The 19,375-nt window shown below is 40.2% G+C and overlaps 1 pseudogene; it reads left to right on the top strand.

Annotated features, from left to right (window-relative positions):
* The first annotated feature begins 345 nt into the window (after positions 1-345).
* Positions 346-19,375, top strand: part of LOC141336336 (complement C3-like) — a 29,063-nt pseudogene continuing 10,033 nt past the window's right edge.

Raw genomic sequence — 19,375 nt, 5'->3', positions numbered from 1 at the left:
AAAAATGTGTCACTACATGATGTTTTATAAACAAGGTTCGGGAGGAGCACGATCAGATAATCAATCCATTCGGCACAGGTGCAACTCGTTTAAACCAATCATTCAATTAGCGCATCACCAATATATTGCCAGCCGTCTTACCTCCATCCAGCGACAGTTTCTTGGCATCCCTCCTCCACCCCTACTCCCCACTTCTAATCTGTTTCTATCCTAAACTAGCAGGGGGGAGTTCTCTGGGTCCGGCCTGTATTCCGGCCCGGAACCCTTCCCTAGGACAGCACGCCAAAATATGCTTATTACTCGCTCAAGCAGATTAGATGTAAGGGCGAACTCGTGAAGCACAAAATGAAGCTTCAGCCATGGCTGTCTCAGTTCACTGACCTAAAGCCTGCAGAAAATGAGTGGGGTGACCTGAAGAGAAGAAGCATCAACATGGAGCTGGTATTCTGAAGGATCTGGAGAGATTATGGATGAGGGGAAGGTTTCTGTTCTCTTGACATCTCGGGAAAAGGACATTGCAATAATTGGATGCCAATAATTGTGACTAAATGAATTGGAGAAAATATTTTTTTTCATGGGGCACTGTACAAAATCACTCTCCAGAACATTCTCTTTCACCATACCCTGTTGGTGGAACTCCATCTGGACAGCAAAATTCCTCACACTTTTCAAAAAACAACTGAAAACTCATCTTTTCTGTGAGCATCTACAGTAACTAGCTCTCCTCGTAATAATAATAATAATACAGATTCAATTCCTTCACTTTTTCTGATCTCTTACCATCCTTTTCCCTTCCTGTCCTAGTTTTTACTATTTGAGCTATTTGAAACCTTGTATAACAGGCATATATACTGTTTATTGACATCTTATGGTAACTTGCTTGCTGTATATCTCATTTTGGATAAAAGTAAAATTAATAAAAATGTAAAATAAAAATGTTTTTGTATATGGTGTCTGCTTTGGGACAATATCTAATTATTTATCAATAAACAGCAGCAAAACTCTATTTATGGTCTGTTATCGTCTGTCATGAAATCAGAAATGTGCATGATTCTGGATGTATTCTGTTTGTTTTAGTCCTGGAATCTGGAAGGTGGTCACATTGTACTCAAACACTCCTCAGAAGAAGTTTACTGCAGACTTTGAGGTCAAAGAATATGGTAATAACTGTGTCTACAAACTACATGGTAACAAGTCAAATAATGTATTTTTTTTTTTTATTTATTTGTGTGTCTGGTTTGGTTTCAGTGCTTCCAACATTTGAAGTGAAATTGAAGCCTAGTAAGCCATTCTTCTACGTGCGTGATGAGATTCTGACAGTCGACATTGAAGCCAAGTAAGATCAAATATATTCTTCTTCATTGTGCTAAAAATTAATCTACAATGTCAATGATTTAATTTAAAACATAATTATATTTAACCATAAAATAATGTACTATGACCAAAACAAACAAAAAAAGAAACGTGAAAGCAGGTAAAACTGATTCACAATCTCTTAATGCTACTTAATGGACCCTTTGCTGGGAGTTTGATTGATACCAAGCAGCAATACCAAATCTGCCATTTTGTCTGATGAACAAATCAGAAAAGAGAATAGACTAGATGCATGTGACCCCAAGCCAGATGGGGCCTGACTTATTTACACCCCTTTGGGCCAAATTTCACGTCATAGCTCACCCATGGGCCAGGCTTTGGACATATAGCTTTGGCTATTGTGAGTTTTGGTTGATTTTTGTTGCCATGCTTCAGATGACAAAAAGTGTGTCCTGTATATTTTCTTTATTTTATTTTGTGAGCGTACACAAATAAAATTAGACTTAACCATTATGATTGGTGTATTACTCTTAATCTTTGAGCAACAATGATGGCGTATATTAAGTTATTTCTACTGTTATCAGGAAGAAAATGTGTTTTATATCTATGAATTTCAAGGCTAAATTGATTAAACTTGGTAAGCATACTGTTGGCTTCTGTGGGCTTAGTCGTCACTTTAAAGGATTAGTTCACATTCAGAATAAAAATTACCTGATAATTTACTCACCCCCATGTCATCGAAGACGTTTGTATATTCTTTCTTCAGTAAAAAAAACAAAAACAAAAAACTTCCAGTATTTGTCACCATATAGTGGACTTCACTGGATATTCAGCGGGTTGTAGGTCCAATTTTCAGTTTTAAAGCAGCTTCAAAGAGCTCTTCACGATCCCAGCCAATGGAATAAGAATATTATCTAGTAATTGGTCAAGTGAACCAGTCCTTTAAAAAGAACCAGGCCGAGATCAGGCCTACATTTGAGGCCAGTGCAGAGCATTTGAGTAGATTAACTCTGTGAACCTAAACTTGAAAAATAGTCTGTGTTGATGTCTTTCTGCGGTTGAAGTAAAATACCTTCTGATGTTCGTTCATGTTTATTTCATGCTCTAACTAGTAAATATGAAAAGATAGTGGGTTCACATGTCACTTGAACTTATGCAAGGATCTGTCATGATGAAAGCCACACAACAGTATTTTTTGTTTAAATTTCTTTAAAAAATGATCAAAAAAAAGATGCAAGACTATTTCTTTCGAAAAGTAACTGACTGTTGTCAGTTTTCCTCTTTCACTGTGTGACAACAGGATGTGTAGTGTGAGAGCGGTATGACTTGACACACTTTGTGACTAAGGTGGACAGGTCTTTAAAAGCTAAAGACCTGCTTTAAAAGCAGGTCTTTGCGAAGGGTCAGTAGGACAGAATGATATCCCTGGCGTTAAACTTGCTTGGTGTTAAACTGTGATGGTTAAGTGTTTTCTTACTTTTTTTGAGCAATATATATATATATATATATATATATTATCCAGAATGCATGAACTGTGCCAGGTCAACTAAACGATATACAGAATAATTTATTATGACTGAATCAACCAGACATCATTAGGTTACACAAACTAAAGTAAATGTTGGTGCTGTCATAAATATTCACCATTCAGTTTTTACAGTCGAAATTGGATGTGCTTTTATAGGTACCTGTTTGGACAGAAGGTGGATGGAAATGCATTTGTGGTGTTTGGTGTGATGGATGGAGAGAAGAAAACAAGTATTCCTGCATCTCTGCAAAAGGTTCAGGTGAGAGACATTAAACATTTTACAAGTTGGGATCAATCTAATTTCTCCTCCTATAGAGAACAATTTAAATAAGAAATTATATAGCTTTTTACTGCATCTTGTAGACTGATGTTTCTGTCTTTCTCATATGTGAATAGATCATGAAAGGGGAGGGTACTGCAGAACTGACCAATCAGATGATCACTAAGACCTTTCCGAACATTAACCAGCTGGTCGGGCAGTCAATCTATGTTTCAGTCAGTCTTTTAACAGAAAGTGGTAAGACCAAACAGATACATCTGTTTGGATGTGTTTACATGCATGTGTGTGATTGTATGAGAAACTTATTATTTTTGTGTTTCAGGCAGTGAAATGGTGGAAGCAGAAAGGAGAGGCATTCAGATTGTGACTTCACCGTACACCATCCACTTCAAAAAAACACCACACTTCTTCAAACCTGGAATGCCCTTCGACATTTCGGTATAAAACATTGAGTAGATAGTTGAGAACCTTAAAGGTTATAGGAACTGATTATTCATAATTCATCATTTATTAACAGAGATCACAGTTTTTTTTATTTATTTATTTTTTTGGCCTGGGTTTTATAATAGATCTATGTTACAAATCCTGACCAAACTCCTGCTGAAAATGTAGCAGTGGAGGTCAATCCCGGAGGGGTCAAAAGTCAAACAAAAACCAATGGCATTGCAAAGGTTACTGTCAACACTCCGGGAGGATCTTCTACACTGGAGATCATTGTAAGACCTTCCAAGACACGCAACAAGCTGTTTGTTTAGGTGCAAATTTGTTGTCTATGTGGCTTAGCATAAATACTTTTTTTTTTTTTTGCTCCAGGCAAAGACCAAAGATCCAAAATTAGGAGATGAACAGCAGGCAGTGAAGAAGATGACGGCTCAGGCATACATTCCCAAAGGCGGCTCTAAAAACTATCTGCACATTGGCATTGATGCTGCTGAGTTTGAGATCGGTGATCAAATGAAAGTAAATCTGAACACTGGACAAAGTCCAGGAGTCAAAAATCAAGACTACACATTCATGGTAAAGATAATAGTTATTTCTTATTCATTGGCACAACAGATGTATCAATTAATTACATCAGTGTTTAATTACTACCACAGCTTGTGTTTGAAACCATACAAAGTTGCTCAAGATATTTTTACCTTTTCAGATCTTAAGTAAAGGTCAGATTGTAAAAGTAGATAGGTTTAAGAGGAGAGGACAAGCTCTGGTGTCTCTGTCTCTACCTGTAACCAAAGAGATGGTGCCGTCCTTCCGCTTTGTGGCTTATTACCATGTGGGCTCATCTGAGCTGGTGTCTGATTCAGTCTGGGTCGACGTCAAAGACACATGCATGGGAAAGGTGGGTAAACCATCACAAGAAGTAGCTGATGTGCTAACTAGGTCTGTTTTTGACACACAATCTCTTGTTTTAACTGCAGCTCCAGATTAAGGTGAAGGACAAGATAAGTTCATATGGCACAGGAGATGAGGTCAAGCTGCAGATAACTGGAGATCCTGGAGCTAAAGTTGGTCTGGTGGTGGTTGACAAGGCTGTGCACATCCTTAACAAGAACAGACTCACTCAGACTCAGGTGAAGGATATTCTTCAGACTTCACAGCACAACATTACATTTTTGGCCTAAAACATACATAACTGGATTCTCTTTTTGCACCTCTAGATTTGGGACGTCATAGAGAAGCATGACACCGGCTGTACGGCAGGAGGTGGAAGGGACAGTATGGGGGTTTTCACTGATGCAGGTCTGATGTTTGAGTCCAACACTGCAGGAGGAACCAACACCAGGACAAGTATTATTGACTCTTTTTTCACATGTCTTTTGTCTGTTGTTTGGCTCCTCATGCCAAAGTTCTGTGGTTTTGTAATATATCATAAATCCTCTAATATTGGCCTGTATTCCATTAGCGACCGGGTCTCCAACATTGGCCGGTCTCGCTGTCAGCTGAGGTAAATAATGGCCGGTCTCTAATAGCGGCCGGGGCTATCATTAGAAACAACGTTTGCCTGGGCAGCAGAGTATGTGAGCGGAGCGGAGCGGTGTAATTTTGAATGGAGGGAGGAGCGGATTTTTGAAAAGTCGGAGCGTCGTGGTTTTCACTCGCTCCAAGAGCACTCCGCCACCGCTCCATCATGAGTACAATTCATGCCAACGGTGCGTAATATATCTGCATATTAAGCAAGAATTCATATGTTAAACATGTTTAGCTAGCTTGATAGAGATGGATCACTCAAATCAGAAAGAATGTAAAGGCTATGATGACGGCAATAGACATGAGCAGTAAATTATAGTTCACTAGGAATTAGTTTGTTCCTTCTAGATAATGAATATTTTCAGGTGAAAGCATGATTTAAACGGGTAACGTTACAACACTAATTCACACACAATCACTCAATAATGTATTATAACAAATGTAATGGTATCTGATTTGGAATAAACAGACATCTGTAAGAAATGCAGCGATCTGTAGGTAAAATAACTGATGAAAATGTATTTGTATTTTCATTACAAACTTTGCACGGCATAAAGCAGCAGTTATACTCTTTTAATGCTGACAATGTTATTAGCTTGGTACAGTATGTGGTAGGAACAAAGTTTGCACACTAGTGTTCCAAACTCTCCTGTTATTTTATTTTAGTATTTTTTATTTTAAAATGTGTTATTAACAGGACCGTTATATTTCAAACATTATTTCTTTCTTTTTTTTGACACGGAGCGAAGGTGGAGCGGTGTTTCTGATATCAGTGAGCAAGGAGTGGAGTGGGAGCGGGAAATTATGAACCCGGAGCGGAGCTGGAGCGGAGTGATTATTAAATGCACCTAGTATTTTAGAGGTTCAAATAGACACAACATCTCTTTCTTTTTTTTATTCTACTGGTAGTTCGTTTTGCTCAAATAGAAATTGAGGCCTGCCTGTAATTCTGGCCTCCTTCTAATAAAGACCTGGACCGCGATGCGCTTGAGTAAAATAAAGGCCCGGGCCTGTATTAGGGGATTTACGGTAGTAAGCTTACTAAATAGGTCTTATTGCTCTCAAATTCTCTAACAACACCCAAATATTGTTTGACAATAAACTAACTGATTCAAATGAATTGTCCTCTAGTGCCTGATTGTCCCAAACCTGCAAAGAGAAAACGAAGAGCTGAGAGTCTCCTGAAGATCACTAGTACACTAGGTGAGAAGTTAAATTTTACTCAGATTTTGCTCTTACAATTCAAATCAGAAAGGACATACTATCCTAAATGGCGCAACGGTGATGTTGAGGAGACAATTTACTGAATAAATTCGTTATTTTTGTTTTCTTTGCATCTAAAAAAGTATTCTCATAGCTACGTAAAATTATGGGTGAACCACTGATGGCAGTTGGACTATTTTGACAACGTCTTTCACACTTTTCTGGGTCTTGACAGTTGTATTTACCTGGCAGTCAATGGGACAGATATTTTTCATTCAAAATATCTTAAATTGTGTTCCGAAGACAAATTAGGTTAATACAGGTTTAGAACGACATGGGGGATAAGCCCTTTTCATTTAGCTCGCTTCAGTTCTCAAACATGTTTTCATGTTTTGGGAATCTCTGTAGTTCTTATATTGTTCTAACATTGTCTTCTCAGCTGAAAAATACTCCGGTGAACTGAAACAGTGCTGTGTTGATGGGATGAGGGATAATAAACTTGGCTACACATGTGAACAGAGAGCCAGGTACATTGTCGATGGAGAAGCATGTGTTGAGGCCTTCCGGTACTGCTGTAACGAGATGAAAACCCGCAAAGACATGACGACTGAAGAGAAAGAGTTGATTCTGGCTCGCAGTAAGTATATTAATATTAACTGGTGGCTCTGCTAGCTTGTGCAGTGATTTTGTAAGCAATCAATGCATTCAATCAATTGAAAATGAAGCATCCGACTCTCACTTGAATAAGCATCTGGTGGCAGTGATTGACACTGGTATTTCGGCTTGGTACTTTAAGTAGTAATTGTGGAAAATAGTGAAATTGGATAGTCACCAGAGAGAATAATGATAACATTTATTTGATTCGATTATCTGATGTGTCTTATAACTTCTAACAGGTGATGAAGACGACGACTATTACATAGAGTCTGAAGAGATTGTGTCACGTACGCAATTTCCTGAGAGTTGGCTTTGGGAGGAGATTGATCTATGTGACAATTGGTGAGTCAGAGACATTTAGATACATTTCTGTGCATTTTCAGCACAAAAAAAAAAAGAAAGAAAGAAAGAAGAAAGAGTCGCACAAGTCAGGATTTGGCTAAAAATCTGAGAAAAATCACACTGTGTATGCCCAGCCTTAGACAATCTCATGATCTCAGTTGACGATTTGATGACTTCCTTTGACAAAGAACATGCAGTGCCTCTCTAGTATCTTGGATTTTATACATTTTATGTACTGATCACTTTAGAATGTTGATTTTTTGTTCAACAACATGAAATGACATCCAGTGACAACCAATGTAGCTCATAAAAATTAGTAGGAAAGCAGTAGTTGTATAAAACAGTATTTAATGTGCTTATATTTAAAAAAAAAAAAAAAATAAAAAAAAATAAATAAATAAGACATAATGCTCCTGGCCACCCAACTTATCATGCTTTATTAGCCTGGTAAACAAGTACTAGAACTCTTCTTCAACAGTTTCTGTTTTTACTTGTAATTTCTCATTCCATATTTGTAATTTCTCATTGTATCTAACATATTTATATTTGTTTCAGCCCAGAACCAGTCAAAGATAAAGTGATCTACCTAAAAGACTCTATTACTACCTGGCAGATCTTGGCTGTTAGTCTGTCACCAACTCTCGGTAAAGTGAAGCAGAAAATCCAAAATACATGGTCTAAAAAAACATCATTAGCATCCAGGAGCTGCTGCTTTAAGAACTTCAATGTTTGTCTGTATTTCTCCTCAAAGGCATCTGTGTGGCAGAACCTGAGGAGATGGTTGTTTTTAAACAACTTTTCATTGACCTCAAAATGCCTTACTCTGCTGTGCGCAGCGAACAGCTGGAAATCAAGGCCATAATTCATAACTACACCCCAAAGAAGCAGAAGGTAGATTAGATTAATATTAAAAAATAATTCCATTTTTATTTACATTTTAGTCATATGCGTTAGTAACCATTTCTGCTTTAGTCCAATAACTTAATCAATTGAGCTGCTCATGACTCAAACTGAAGAAAGTGTAGGATACTGTTCTGTGCATCATCATCATACATTTCATACTGAGTTCATATGCATTTATTTTGGAGGAGGTTTTATCTAGATATTGTATGTAAGTGGTTTGAGTGTTATTAACCTGTTTTCACCAGGTGCGTGTGGAGTTCATGGAGACACCAGATGTTTGCAGCTCTGCCAGTAAGAAAGGCAAATACAGAACAACAGTAAATGTTGAAAAAGACTCCAGCATATCTGTTTCATATGTGATCATTCCCATGACTCTGGGAAATCACATGATTGAGGTGAAAGCTTCAGCATTTGATTCTGTCCAAACTGATGGAGTGAGAAAGCCACTGAAGGTGGTGGTACGTCTGATGACACTTTTCTGTCTTTTTTCTTTTTTTTGGTAATTCGTATATCATAAATAGATGTTTGTTATTTTGAATAGATAAATTAGAGCATCTTGTGTAGTTAGCACTCTCTCTCTCTCTCTCTCTCTCTCTCTCTCTCTCTCTCTCTCTCTCTCTCTCTTTCAGTCTGAGGGTGTGCTGATTCCATTACACAGAACAAACGTGGAGCTCAATCCGGCTAAGAATGGTGAGATTTGCTGTGGTCCATAGAAATTAGCATTCAGTCACAAAACCAGCAAATTAATGTGATTTTTACCTTTGGCCAGTCAAGACAAAAACATTTATGAATATTACATTAAATTCCTGCTCTTTTCTTGCTTAGTACTCACCAAATGTGTACAGAATGTGATCGGCACATCACTCATGTCTATTTCTCATCCCAAATGGAACAGGAGAAAAACCTATACTTCTTAAAGCCGAAATACCAGCTGATCGGGTTCCAGACACACCTGCTAACACGTATATATCAATTTCTGGTAAGGAAAAATATATTTTTTTATTATTATTATTAAAGTAAATAGAGGTGAAGTCTATCTACAATCACAATATCTATTTTTTCACGTTCATAACAATTTTGCATCCTTCATGCATGTGGCTTGTTTGTAATAACTAATCACTGTTTTTATTTATTTATGTATTTATTTATTATCATTTGCTGCATCATCTGTTCGAGTTAGGGCTTAATTCACAGGGATTCACATGACCAAATACAATTGTTAATTACTGAAATCATTACTTTAAGGGCTGGTTTCACAGACAGGTTAAGACTAAGCCAGGATTAGGCCATAATTCAATTAGGGCATTAAAGTAACCTTTATAGACATATATATAAAAAGACATATATATAAAAAAATAAAAAAAATAAAAACATTAATGTTGTACATCTTGAGACAAAACAAGGGCACTGACATATTTCAAGATCAATCAGAGCAAGTTTCTTTCAGTTGTAACAGCTCAGACTTTGCCTCGTCTGTGAAACCTGTCATTATTATTATTATTATTATTATTATTATTATTTAATTCTGCTAGCGTGTCCACAGAGCTCACCCTCACAAGCACTGCACTTCATGATATGTACAGGAATTCCATGTCACTCATTGCTATAGGTGTAGCAGCTGATAAGGACAAAACCCTGATTAATATGGAAAATATGCCTCGTGTCACTTTGTCTGATATTTCTTCAGAACCACCAACTATACAGATTCCCATGCAGGAAATATAATGCAATTTCAAAATTGTGATTTTCCAACCACAAAAATATGGTTATGGAAATAAATAAAAAGTTAGGGATTTTATTATAAATCACACTAAATATGCATAACACCTAAAATACATCCAAATCCACATAGTAAATTCCCCGGTGTTAAATTAACACCACTCAGTGTTCATATTGGTACCATCAGCAGGATGTAACGCAGAAGCCAGGCTTGTGCACAATTCAGAATTGAATTGAGAATGACTCCTAAATTCCAATTCAATTCTTGAATTTGAATTGAGTTTGAATTGATGTCAAAAACAGGATCTAGAATTACAATTCGAATTTGAATTAAAGGAAGCAGAATTGCAATTCAATACAAATTCAAAGAAATTAATATACATAAGTGAAGTGTTTAACAATGAAGCTTTACCATATATGTCAGATATGATTTCATTACATATTCTATAAATGATATTAGTTTGAATAACTTGTACAGATTACATTGTGTTATTTGATTACTTTGAAATGAAAATAACATTTTGAACAAAACTAATCAAACATTGAGGGAGTCATTTATTTAAAAGAATTTGATCATTATCTATATGTTGGAACAAAGTGTATGCAGGGTTGAGGAGTGACTACACTATAAAAAAGGATGTGTTAATTATTACAATTAATAGTAACACATTTTGTGTCATTTTAAGTTGATCACGTGGGAGAGAGAGAGAGAGAGAGAGAGAGAGAGAGAGAGAGAGAGAGAGAGAGAGAGAGAGAGAGAGAGAGAGAGAGAGAGAGAGAGAGAGAGAGAGACACAACACAATGTGTTTAACACAAAATGAGTTGTCCTTAATTTAACACACAAGTGTGTTAAGATATAGCGGAACCAGCGGAGATACAAGACGGCTGGACGGAACCAGCGGAGATTCAGGCATAGACAGAAGAGGGAGGGAGGGTGGGTGGGAAATCCTGGCAGACAGGTATATCCGTGACAAAGTCTATTAAGTCCCCAGTGTTGTGCTCATGCTCACCCCCAGTGGTGGTGCAGTGGGCAGGGCTCTCTACTGCCCTCTCTTGCTCCACGAAGCACTCCACCGTCGCAGATGTAGTGGCCGGCTCTTGCACCTGGTCTGGAGTTAATGCCCCCGTCGGCGCTCCATACAACTGTCGCTCCGGGCTGGGGCTTCCCGTCAACAAAGGGCTCGTAATCCGCGGGTCGGGGTGGCTGGCTGGGCTCTGGGTCCGTAGTGGCACTGACGAGATTCTTCTTGGAACAGGCGGGGAACACGGGTCTGTTTCTAGCCAGTGTCCACTCCACAAACGCGGTGAAATCCGCTCGAGGGCCGTCCTCGGACGACGACACTCTGCATGACGCGTTTAGACTCACGTCATAGAACGCACAGAGCGCGTCGTCCGGGTAGCTGGTGGTGTTAGCTACTAGCTGGAACATTATGGTAAATCCCTCGAGCGGTAGATCCCCCTGCTTCAGCCGGAGGAGGATGAATTCAGGTCAGAGGTGATATATTGTAGAGACACAAAGGAAACAAAAGACTGTAAAACAGAACGATAAACAAAACAGGGTGGAATACGCAAAAAAAAAAAACTGTACAGGTCGGTCTTTCTGTCAGGTTTCAGGCAGGAACAGACGAACAGACGAACAACAACGTAGTAAAATGAAAAGTATTTAATAAATCCAACGGGAAACAGGCAGACACAGGTACTGTCATGTATCTGATCTGTCTTCTTATCATGAACTCTTGCACACACATTCTGGACTGCAATCCCCATAAGCCACTGCACCAATCACTGCACACAGCTGCTCCTTGTTTCCCACTGAACTGATTGCTGCACACACCTGTTTCACATTTACCCACATGCATTTAAGCCACAGACACACACACTTCCTGGCGAAGTCTTACCGTTCCCTATGGTCGTAATTCCGAGCGTTTTCCCTTGTGTTGGTTTCTCTGTGTATGACTCTGGACTGTGTACCCCGTTGACGATTCCTGCTACCTGCCATTGCGACCATTGCCTGTGTATCTAACTGTTTCCTGGATTTCCTACGTTGTTCCTGTTTTCCGGTGATTATTTCCTGCCTGTTGACTATTCTCAATAAATGCTGCAAATGGATCTGCACGTCTCTGACTCTCCTTGTGACAGAAGACTTCGCCATTAAAAGGATCCAGCAGCGAGTATGATGTCATCTGGTTCCAGCACGAACTCCACGGTACAGATCATGCTTCTCAAGCAGGGGGAGCGGACTATTGAGGATTATGTCATGGCCTTCATCGAATTGGCAAATCTGTCTTCCATGGATGATCACTGCCTAATGATTTTCTTCCGTGGAGGACTCTTAGAGCCATGATTGAACCTAACTGGATTTTGCAATATTTTGTGGACATTGCTCTGCAAATGAGTGGCTCTCCTTTTACTGTGGGAATCAAAGAAGAACACAACAATGTTCCCACAGTAAACACCAGCTCAGAGCCACTACACAAGATGGCCGCCCTTCCTGAGCCCGTTCACAAGATGGCCGCCCCTCCTGAACCTGTTCATAAGATGGCCGCCCCTCCTGAGCCTGTTGCCAGGATGGCTTTTGTTCCTGAGTTCCCGGCCAAGATGGCTGCCTCACATGAGTCTGTGAACAAGATGGCCTCCCTTCTAGAGTCGGTTCGCAAAATGGCAGCCCTTCCAGAGTCTGCTCTCAAGATGGTCACCCTTCCACAGCCATGGCACAAGATGGCTACCGTCAAATCAGAGTCTCCACCGCCAGAGCGCCCTCCAGTGACTGCGCCGCCAGAGCGCCCTCCAGTGACTGCGCTGCCAGAGCGCCCTCCAGTGACTGCGCCGCCAGAGCGCCCTCCAGTGACCGCTCGCTCAGAGCCTGCTCTTCCAGAGTCTCCGCTGGAGACGCCCAGCCCTCCTGAATCTCCGCTGGGGTCGTCCAGTTCTCCAGAGCCCGCTCCTCAAGAGCGTTGTCCAGAGCCCGCTTCACAAGAGCGTCGTCCAGAGCCCGCTTCACAAGAGCGTCGTCCAGAGCCCGCTCCTCAAGACAGCCTTCTAGAGACTCCGCTGGTTCAGCCCAGCCTTCCAGAGACTCCGCTGGTTCCGCCCGGCCTTCCAGAGTCTCCGCTGGTCCCGCCCGGCCTTCCAGAGTCTCCGCTGGTCCCGCCCGGCCTTCCAGAGTCTCCGCTGGTTCCGCCCGGCCTTCCAGAGTCTCCGCTGGTCCTGCCCGGCCTTCCAGAGTCTCCGCTGGTCCCGCCCAGTCTTACAGAGTCTCCGCTGGTCCCGCCCGGCCTTCCTGAGCCTCCGCTGGTTCCGCCTGGCCTTCCAGAGTCTCCGCTGGTCCCGCCCAGCCTTCCTGAGCCTCCGCTGGTTCCGCCCGGCCTTCCAGAGTCTCCGCTGGTCCCGCCCACCCTCCCTGCTGCTCCAGTTCTGCCACCTCTGTCTCCTGACAGTCCCTCTGCTCACCCACATCCCACCTTCGGTGCAGAGGACTTGCCGTGGGACTGCCAGTCTCCATCGGTGTCCAGACTGAAGGACCCCTCACCATCACCTCCAGTCTCAGAGTCCTGGACTCCACCTCGGCCCTCCGACCCTGCGGCTCCACCCCGGCTCTGTGCTCCCTCGTCTCCGTTGTCGGCCATCGGCCCACCAGCTCCTCCGGGCTCCATCGTCTCTCCGGCTCCGCCCCGGTCAGTCGTCGCCCCACCTTCGCCTCTGGACTCTACTCCTCCGGCTGCGCCTCGTCACTCCGTCCTGCCGGCTCTGTGGACCTCCTCCCCCCCGTGGGCACAGCCTCGATCCTCTGTCACTCCGGCTCCGCTGCGTACCTCCGGACCTCCATCTCCGCCGGGGTCGCCAGAGCCTTGGGTTCCACCTTGGCCCTCCGGATCCTCTGTGTCGCCCAGGACCATCGACTCTCCGGTTCCGCCTCGGGCTCCACCGGCTCCACCTCCGTCGGTCGGCCCCATGCAGGAGCCAACCCTTCCTCCGCCATGGCTTCTCCCTCCGTCGGCTCCCTCCGTAATCAGAAATGGGAGAAACCAACATGAAGGTCCAGAGGTGTGACAAAAGCTTGGGAGTGCCAGGCTAATTTATTTAATTATTTACATGCACAAAACCAGCTCCAGCATAAAGCTAGTGAAGCTCTCTACACTGTATAGTGAATAAATCTCTTACCACACACTGCACACGTCTACGGTGTGGCTCTGAAACGGCAACCGAAGCAGTTTGTGGACATTTTAGTAAATGCTTACATTTATACAAGCCGCCCTGCAGATTGCTGAAGCATCCCAGAAGCGGCTGTCCACGCTACATCGCTAAAGAAGGGCAAATCCCCACACGCCAACGATTTGAATTTCCGTAGGCATTTATTTGAATGACATTTTAATGGACCATGTTGTGACATCATAGCATCGATAGCATAGTGAAAATAATTTATTTAGAAATTATTACTGATTGAGCAGTCAGTTTAAAAACCTACCCATCACATCAGTGTTGAACGTATTGTAACAAAGATCATTTAAAAACAACATTAAAAACTGCTTCTCTCTTTTATCTGTCCAGGTGAGGAAATCAGTCAGACAGTTGAGCAGGCCATCAGTGGAGACTTCATGGGTAGCCTTATTATCCAACCCAGTGGATGTGGAGAACAGAACATGGTCCGTATGACTCTACCTCTCACTGCCACTCATTATCTGGACAGCACCAATCAGTGGGAGGCTGTTGGCATTGAGCGTCGTAATGAAGCCATCAAACATATCAGCACAGGTGATTTAGATGCTCTCTTGAAAACTTTAGATCAAAAACAGAAAATAAGCAAATAAATATAATCTATTTATTATTATTATTATTTATTTTATTTTTTTCGTATAAAGGTTATCAACAGCAGCTGAGCTACCGTAAGACAGATGGATCCTATGCTGCATACTTGACAAGGCCAAGTAGCACATGGTATTTTAATGTCAATCATTGTAATTTGTTTTATTTCCATTTCCAGTTTCCACTGTAATCATGTTGTTTTTGAGATGATTGGTAGTGAATTATTATTTTTTTATTTTTATTATTTTTTTTTTTTGCATTTGATTTCGATTTTTTTCCGTTTAAGGTTGACATCATATGTGGCCAAAGTCTTTGCCATGGCCAATAACCTTGTTACTATAGAGGAAAATGTGATATGTAGCGCACTCAAGTGGCTGGTTCTCCACAAACAACTGCCAGACGGCTCCTTTAAAGAGGATTCAGCTGTGATTGCATCAGGGTTGGTGGTAAGTTGAATGTCATTATGACAGACTGTATTTAAAGGTGCCATAGAATGGGAAACTGTATTTACCCTGGCATAGTTGAATAATAACAGTTCAGTACATGGACATAACATACCATGAGTCTTAAACACCATCGTTTCCTCCTCCTAATATAAATCTGGTGTTTGCAAAAGACCCCTGAAAAACAGGTCAATCCTAGCATAACACTGACTATTACGCAATAGTCGCGATCGTTAATAGTTACGCCCCCAACATTTGCATCGCTCAATCATCAGATGATCTCCAGATAGGCTACTGTGAAAAAACAAAACGAGAACAATAGCGAAAATGGCAGATCACGGGAATAAATGTTATGTTCCTGGTTGTGCAGGAAATGTTAATTAAAGGGATGGGTTGGTGTTTGCAACTTACTTAGGCAAGGAAAACAAGCATTTCTAGCATGATTAACATATTAGTAGCATATTGTTAGCATCATTTGCATGTAACTAACATGTTTTTATCATGATTAACATGTTACTAATTTGTTGCTAGCATGTTTCTAGCATGATTAGCATGTTACTAGCATGTTGATATCATGTTTTTATCATGATTAACATTTTATTAGCATGTTGCTAGCATGTTTCTAGCATGATTAGCATGTTACTACCATGTTGCTAGCATGTTGATACCATATTTAGCATATTACTAACATGTTGCTAGCATGATTTTACACGATTAGTTTTACTAACCTGTTGTTAGCATGATTAGCATGTTGCTAGCATGGTTCTAACATAATTACATGTTTCTAACATGATAATCATGTTACTAGCATGTTTTTTATCACGATTAACATTTTAGTAACATGTAAGCGTGATTAGTCAAGTTTCTAGCATTTTGCTAGCATGATTAGCATGTTGCCAGCATGTTTCTAGCATGATTCAAACATAATTACTATGTTTCTAAAATGGTAATCATGTTACTAGAATGTTGCTAGCATGATTTTATTATGATTAGCATTTTAGTAACATGTTAACATGATTAATCAATTTCTAGAATGTTGCTACTATAATTAGTAAGTTACTAGCATGTTAACGTTATTTGTAAGTTACTAGCATGTGGTTAGCATTATTAGCATGTTACTATTATGTTGCTGGCATGATTAACATGTCACTAGCATGTTGTTAGCATGATTAGCAAATTAGTAACAAGTTGTTAGTGCATTTCTAGCATGATTATCATGTGCCTAACAAGATTTTATTATGATTAACATGTTGCTAGCATGTTTCTAGCATTATTAGCATGATACTAACATGTTGATGGCATGATTTCATCATGATAAGCATTTTATTAGCATGCTGCAAGCATGATTAACATGTTACTGCCATGTTGCCAGCATGTTGATACCATAATTACATGTTGCTAGCATGATTTTATCACGATTAGTATTTTACTAACATGTTGTTAGCATGATTAGCATGTCAGTTTATAGCATGTTGCTAGCATGATTGTAACATAATTATCATGTTTCTTACATGATAATCATGTTACTAGCATGTTGCTAGCATGATTTTTTCATGAATAACATTTTAGTAACATGTTGGCATGATTAGCATGTTACTATCATGTTGCTAGCATGATTCTAACATAATTAGCATTTTACTTGCATGTTGCTAGCTTGATTTTATCACGGTTAGCATTTTAGTAACATGTTAGCATGAATAGTCAGTTTGTAGCATGTTGCTAGCATGATTAGCATGTTACTAGCATGTTTCTAGCATGATTCTAACATAATTAGCATGTTTCTAACATGATAATCATGTTACTAGTATGTTGCTATCATGATTTTATCACGATTAGCATTTTAGTAACATGTTAGCATGATTAGTCAGTTTTCTAACATTTGTGCTAGCATGATTAGCATGTTGCTAGCATGTTGCTAGCATGATTCTAACATAATTACCATGTTTCTAACGTGCTAGTCATGTTACTAGCATGTTGCTAGCATGATTTTATCACGATTAGCATTTTAGTAACATGTTAGTATGATTAGTCAATTTCTAGCATGTTGCTAGCATGATTAGCATGTTACTAGCATGTTGATAGCATGATTCTAACATAATTAGATTTAATAATAAAACACCCATTTCTTTTTTGTGAAATTCTTTTTGTTTGTGCTTTATTCCAGGGTGGTGTACAGGGCAATAATGCAGATGCCTCTCTGACAGCTTTTGTTGTGATCGCCATACAAGAGGGCAGAGAGATCTGTGCTAGATCAGTTGGTGTAAGTACAGCTCTTCCACCATTGCATTTGCCAAAACAGTTGCATTTTTAGACTTCCTCTTGTGTTTGACCTCTTACACACACTTCATAGAGTCTGCATGAAAGTATCAGGAGGGCTGTTTCTTTCTTGGAAGGTCGACTTCCACAACTGACCAATCCTTACGCTGTTGCGTTGACATCCTACGCCATGGCCAATGAGAACAAACTCAATAAAGACATCTTGATGAAACATTCTAACCAATTAGAAGGTCAGTTAAGTGAACAAACAATCAGAAAGATTTACACTTTGAAACATTACTCACTCCTGTTTCTATGGATGTTTTGTGTTTGAAACAGCCGGTCGGTCCTGGACTGTCCCTGGACAGAAGTATCAAAGTATCACTCACTAGAGGCAACTGCGTATGCTGTTCTGGCGCTTGTGAAGGCCAACGACTTCGATAAAGCAGGAGAGGCAGTGCACTGGCTGGCCAGACAACAGTCTCACCATGGAAGTTATGACACCACACAGGTACACTAAAGGCCCGTTCACACCAAAAATCATTACTGTAACTATAAAAATAACGTTCTAAAAATCGTTTCAAATTTAAGAGAATAGCAGAGTTCACACCACAACTATAACGAAAATGATACAGGGCAATAATATCGTTGGGATCACTTTCAAATAGCATGATTAGCATGTTTCTAGCATGTTGTTAGCATCATATATATATATATATATATATATATATATATATATATATATATATATATATATACGTAGATGCCTCATTAGCGACTGTTTATGTGGGCCTTTATACGTAAGTCGTCCACCATTTCGCAGCGGTCCACTTGACGTCATTCACCCATAGATCAATCATTTACCCATAGATGTAAATCACCATAGTAATCACTGAATATTCGAAATGCCACAGTCCTGCACAGCCGTTGGTCTGCATGGTGAATGACGTCAAGTGGACCGTTCCAATATGGCGGACGCATCTATGTGCTTGGAGTGGTCCAATGGGGTGTATATATATATATATATATATATATATATATATATATATATATATATATATATATATATATATATGGTTAGCATGATTAGAATGTTATTAGCATGATTTAGAATTGGGTTAGAAATAGTACATAGAAGGGAAGCTTGATTGAGTCCCAAGTATTCTGGGAGTTTAAGTTTGAATTTTGACAGTTGGAGTTTGAATAGTGTTGGAACATTTGAACATTCCGTCAATGTAAGTCTATGGGATTTTTCCTAGGTTTCATCTTCATTTTTAGGAAAACCGTAAGTCCGATCAGTTAGAAAAGATATAGCACACCCAGTGAGATCAGTCTGAAGATCTAGGGTGAGTTTGGATTTTGTACAGTTAAAGCTCTAGGACGAGTTTGTGTCAACAGATTTAGTCTCAGAAGAAGAAGAATATTAAGTTTAAATAGCATTTCAGTAAGTTGGCTTTCTCAAGCCAACTTAATTTAAAACAGCTGTGTTGGAGCAGGGATGGAACTAAAGTCTGCAGGTAGGTAGATGTTCAGGAACAGAATTGGGCACCCCTGGTGTAGAAGCTCTCTAAATGTGCATGCTGAGAACATCTACTGGTTGAAGTTGTGTAAATGCAACAAAAACAGACAGTTATCGTTCACTGGTGTGGACGCAAATATAGTTATCGTTATCGCTCTTCCCTGCTGAAAAAAAAAACAGCGTTAGCTGGTTAGGTATGTTTTGGTGCTGGGATGCTGGTTTTAGCTGGTCCCTTGCTGGTTAATGCTGGTCATGTTACTGGTCAAGGACCAGCATAAACCAGCAAAGCACCAGCATAAACCAGCAAAGGACCAGCATAAACCAGCAAAGCACCAGCATAAACCAGCAAAGGACCAGCATAAACCAGCAAAGGACCAGCATAAACCAGCAAAGCACCAGCATAAACCAGCAAAGGACCAGCATAAACCAGCAAAGCACCA

This window comes from Garra rufa, chromosome 6 (assembly GCF_049309525.1).
Source record: "Garra rufa chromosome 6, GarRuf1.0, whole genome shotgun sequence".
NCBI classification, from domain to species: domain Eukaryota; kingdom Metazoa; phylum Chordata; class Actinopteri; order Cypriniformes; family Cyprinidae; genus Garra; species Garra rufa.
The sequence above is the reverse complement of the archived record's forward strand: the minus strand, read 5'-3'. Positions and strand labels throughout refer to the sequence as shown.